Source organism: Triticum aestivum, chromosome 1A (assembly GCF_018294505.1).
Source record: "Triticum aestivum cultivar Chinese Spring chromosome 1A, IWGSC CS RefSeq v2.1, whole genome shotgun sequence".
Classification (NCBI taxonomy): Eukaryota; Viridiplantae; Streptophyta; class Magnoliopsida; order Poales; family Poaceae; genus Triticum; species Triticum aestivum.
In genome coordinates, this window is record NC_057794.1 from 531,902,875 (window position 1) to 531,908,361 (window position 5,487).

The window sequence follows — 5,487 nt, forward strand, 5'->3', positions numbered from 1 at the left end:
CCAATCAATCTGTAGATAATTCCAGATCCTTACACTGAAATTGCAATTGAAGAACAAGTGATCTCTGGTTTCCCTAGCCTGCAAAGGGCATAGCCTACAGTGGACTCCATCCTCCATGTGCCAGTGCCTTCTTTCAACCATATCCTTGGTGTTTAACCTGTCCATAATAAGCATCCAAGCAAAGACCTTGATCTTGAGAGTACAGGAGAATTTCCATATACAACAGAGCAAAGGATTGAAGGACTCAAAGTGAAAGGAGTGTGAGTAAAACATCTTGGGCTTGTAAAACTTGGAAGAGCCCTGCCAGAACCAACAGTCCTTCGAGCTGGGGTCTCTTCTGTGTGAGTTCATTAAATCCTTTATCAGATTTAACTCATCAAAGGCTTAAGCCGATAAGGGAAGGTGAAAAAATTGGTGCAGATCCTGGGTGTTGAAAATTTCCTTAATTGAGACCCAGGGGTCCTTGGCAAAAGAGAAAAGCCTTGGGAATCTTGCCTATAAACTAGATGTTTCAGAGCCAAGGTTCCAGTTATCAGACCAAAAGAAAGCAGTGTCCCCTTCATTGATCTGCACCCAGGAGCAGTCCCTAAAATGCTGCATGACTTTGCAAATATCTCTCCACCAGAAGGAGCCACAATCATTTGTTCCCTGGGGCATTCTCTCAAAATAATATGAGTCCCAAACTAGGGATACCCAAGGAATTTGTCGTTTGTTCAAGAAATTACTGGCATGCTTGAGAAGGAGAGCCACATTCTGAACCCCCAGATTAAGAATACCAAGACCTCCTTTGTTTTTTGGCCTACATATGAGTTCCCAAGCCGCCAGAGATGGGGCAGGCTCATCTCTATGCTTTCTCCACAAGCACTGTCTTTGAATTCTTTTCAACTGCTTGAGAATACCAGCTGGGAGAGCAAGACTACCCATAAAGAAAATTGGTAAAGAGGATAGAGCAGAGTTTAGGAACTGTAGCCTTTCTCCTTGGTTAAGGAAAGAAGAACTGGCAGTCATTCTTCTCTCCATACAGTCAACCAGTGGCATGAAGTCTGCCATTTTGGGTCTTGTGGTCCCCATAGGTAATCTCAGATAAGTAAATGGCATTGTACCAGTTTTGCAACCAAAAGCAGTTGCTAAATCCTTCAGTACAGCAGGGTCAACATTGATTGGAATAATGAAGGACTTTTGATAGTTGACATACAGACCAGTGGACTGAGAGAACACCTGTAGCATATCCTTCAGAGCCAGGAGTTGAGCCCTGTCTGCAGGGAGGATGATCAAAGTATCATCAGCATACTGGATCACAGGGTAGTCTATATCATGGCAGGGTATAGGTAAATGCAGAATTCCCTTCCTGTACATATCATTAATCACTATTTGTAGCAGGTCAACAGCTATGACAAATAGCAGGGGAGATACAGGGTCACCCTGTCTAACTCCTTTCTTACAAACAAACTTCCTCCCAGGGACTCCATTGAGCAGTAGAAGAAGTACCAGTGGTAAGAAGCTGTTTCATCCAAAGAATCCACTTATCATTAAAGCCCTTATATCTGAGAATTTGAAAGATAGCTTCATGCTCAATAGAGTCAAAGGCCTTTTCAAAATCCAATTTGAGGATTACTATTGGCCTCTTTGACTGGTGGCATTGATGCAAGTATTCGAAAGTCCAACCCAAGCAGTCCTGTATTGTTCTGGTCTTAATGAAACCATATTGGTTCTTATGGATGCACTGCATAATCATTGCTTGGAGTCTATTTGCAGCCATTTTTGACAAAAATTTAAGCCCCATACTAGTGAGAGAGATAGGTCTGTAGTCTCCCACTTCCTCAGGAGAAAGTTTTTTGGGCACAAGAGTAATAAAAGAACTATTGATGTTATCTAAGACAGCCTCTCCCTCATGAAAAGCCTAGGCTAGCTCATAAAATTCCCCAGAAATAAGGTGCCAGCATTTCTTAAAAAACAAGCCATTAAATCCATCGGGACCAGGTGCTTTATCCACAGGCATATGCTTGACCACATTGTCCATTTCCTCCTTTTCAAAAGGCCTAGTGAGCACCTCAAGGCCAGACACTGGTGAGATAAGTGAAGACAAATCGAACCCCATCACAATCCCTCTAGAGGTGCCCATTCTATTCTTAAAACAACTCCAGATAATTCCAGCCATTTGGGAGTGATCAGAGACTACAGTTCCATCATGTAGTCTTAAACTAGCTATAGAGTTCCTCCTATGCCTCTCAGTGGCCATAGCATGGAAAATTTTAGTGTTTTCTCCCCCCACCTTGAAGTATCGGATAGAGCATCGCTTCTTCCAGTACAGAAACTGTAAGTGCAGAAGTTTTTCCAAATGGGTTTTGACAATTCTTCTGAAGTTGTTCTCTTGAATAACAAGAGGCCTCCACTCCTGTAATTCGTCCAGAAGGAAAATGACATGATTGCATTTGCTAATCAATAGCCTCAATTTGGAAATATTCATTTGCCATCTCTTAAGAAACATTCTCAAACATTTAAATTTGTCTGCAATTTTAGTAGTTATGTGTGTTTTCCGAGAGGGCTGCTTCCAAGAAGATTCAACACAGTTCATGAAACCCTCTAGTTCAAGCCAGCAGTTTTCAAATCTAAAGATGTTTGATTTTGGAATGGAAGTCTTGATGGACACTAGACAAGGCACATGATCTGATGCAGTCCTAGCCAGGGGCAGAACTTCAGTCATGGGGTAATCAGAAATCCAATCTACAGAAGTGAAAAACCAGTCTAGCTGCTCAAGAAGTGGGGTATCCTGCATATTGGACCAAGTGTAGGATCTGCCTTTGATTGGAAGCTCAAGGAGGCCCAGGTGACCAATAATCTCATTAAAAATGAACATGTCATTTATGTCCCCACCAGGTAAGTTTCTGTTATCCACAGATCGAAGGAAATTAAAATCGCCAAGTAGCAACCAGTGCTCATTGACAGGTATAGCCAGGTTGTATAACCAATTAACAAAGTTGTCCCTGGCTACACCCTGACAAGGGCCATAAACAGCCACAAGAGTCCAAGTTTCATTATTTTACCTGGAAGTAAACTGAACAACCACAACAAACTGCTGCACTTCAATTATAACGCCACTAAAAACTGCAGAATTCCAGACAACAATAATTCCACCAGAAGCTCCAATTGAAGGAGAACAGACAAAAGAGTCAAATCTTTTAGGGCAGAAAGATTTGATTGTCCTAGAGTCAAAAGAAGCACATTTTGTTTCTTGCAGACAAGCTATTGAACATTGGCTTTCCTCAATTTTCTGCCTAACAGCTCTCTGTCTCGCTTCAGAATTCAGGCCTCTTACATTCCAACAAAGAACATTCCAGTTTCTACAGCTATTACTCATTATAGCAAAAGATAAAGACCAGAAACCACATGGCACACAATACCACATTTCTAAAAGAGCACAGTTTAGTCTGTCCCAACATCATCAAGCACCAAAGTTCCAGAAGTAGAAAATTGCCTAAAAATAAAGGTAAAGCAAAGTTAAGGGCTTGCGAAACCCAATATGCCAGGGACACTCTAATCATCATGTTTAGACGAAATTACAGCAGGTGGGTCCACCATAAGTGCATCCACAAATAGCAGAGCAGCATCAATCTGAAGCTCACGTCCAACTTCTTGGAGTCTACTGACAGGGGTTGCAGGAGGAATTTCATCAGAAGCAGGCTCTTCATACATCTGGGCCGTGAAAGGCTTGGCCTTGGGCTTCTTCCTCTTGGGCTGTAGTGCGAGCTCTTGGAATGTGGGTTTGAATCCATCACGCTGAGCCGAGCTTCTGGTGCAGCGTCGAACTGTGGTGTCAACAATTGGAGTTGGCGCCAGAGTCTTCCGCGGCCTGCGAGCTTTAACCGCAGCAGAAGGGGGCACCTGCACAGGTTGCACATCAACAGGATCAGAAAAAAGCGCCCTGGCAACTGGCCTAGCTGGCTCCTCTTCCCTCCATGTAAGACGTGGCAGGTCCGAATCGCTGAAAGCCAAATCCCAGCTCCTCTTAGACAGAACAACCGGCGACAAAGGCTGCAGCAGCACTGGCCTGGGTACAGAGAAAGCTACATGAGCTTGCAGAAGGTTCTCAAAAGACCTCCTCCAAATCATCTCCGGGGGCAACGGAGGCCCAAAAGGAATCGCAGGCAGTGCAATCTCCTCCGTGACAGTAGGAGGCTGATACACCACAATGGCCCAATTGTTTGCTGCATCTTCATTGACCACAGGCAACATAATTGCTTCAGATAGATCATCCTCCACCACAATGACGGGTGGATCCTGGTCAGTAGCGGAGCTTGGCTGGGCGGAGAGATCCACCACCATTGATTCTTGATCTTGAACATGTTCGGGCTCAACATTGTCTTGGCCATTCCCCCAATTGTCCTCGGCCACTTCAATGATCACAGGCTCTAGCGGCGGAGGAGGGACTGCATTCCACCCCAAGGCGGGGTAGACAGGAAGATTAAACGGGGGTAAATCCGGGAAAGGAACACCCGGAACTGGATGCGGATTTCCATTGAGGGGCATCCAATCTTCATCCTGGGGCATCTGCTCAGCAAAGTTCGCTCCCAAAATGTATAGAGGCGTAGTCCAAGAAACCCTCGCCCCACCATAAGCCGCAAAATCCATGAAGACCACATCACGTGGTACAAGGATATCCTCTGGGAATGAAGCAAAAACCAAAGAGCGAACCATATAGGGGTCCTCACTGATCCAATGGTGGAATTTGCCAAAAGTATTCACAGTTGCCCTAATGCATTCAGTGTTGCGAAGGTCCAATGGAATACCAAGAAACATAAGAAGTCCCTGACGAAAACCCTGAACTCCCCGAAAATTTTCACCCTCGTCATGCTTCATAAATCGCACAAAACGGTCATTACCCAGCGGCTGAGGCGGAAGTTGCAGCAGAGAAAATCTGACGGCAGCGTCTCGAAGCTCAAAGAGCCCAACAGACCGGACCCAAGGCTGAGCTGACCGAACATGAACACCATGCCCTTGCAACCACTGCACTACTTCCTCTCTAGCAGCACCAATCTCATCTGGTTGAGGAATAGGCATTACCTCCGCAAGCATGAACTCCTCATGGCAGCGCACAATTGGGGTATGTGGCGTCACAAAGGTTCGCGACAGACGATCTTCTCCACCATCAACGATGTGGTGACCAGCAGGTACGTACCGCAGGGGATCCAAATGGAAGTTGGCCATCGGAGTCGGGAGCTCCGCCTCCAATGATGGCGAGTGAAAGGGTGGGGGAGGGGTTGCAGGCGGCGAGGTCGGTGGTGTCTTGGGGCCGGGGCTGATGGAACTGGACGACGGTGTAAATGCAGAAGTGCAAGGGAGGTCCAAGTTTGGTAAAGGATTTGTCATAGAGATATTCCCGCAGCGCGCCTCGGAAGATGGAGCGTTAATGGGTTTGGCTTGCCACACGAGCCCCAAGATTCTAGCAAATTTGTTGCAATCTTTTTTGACGTGACCAGACCGAAGGCA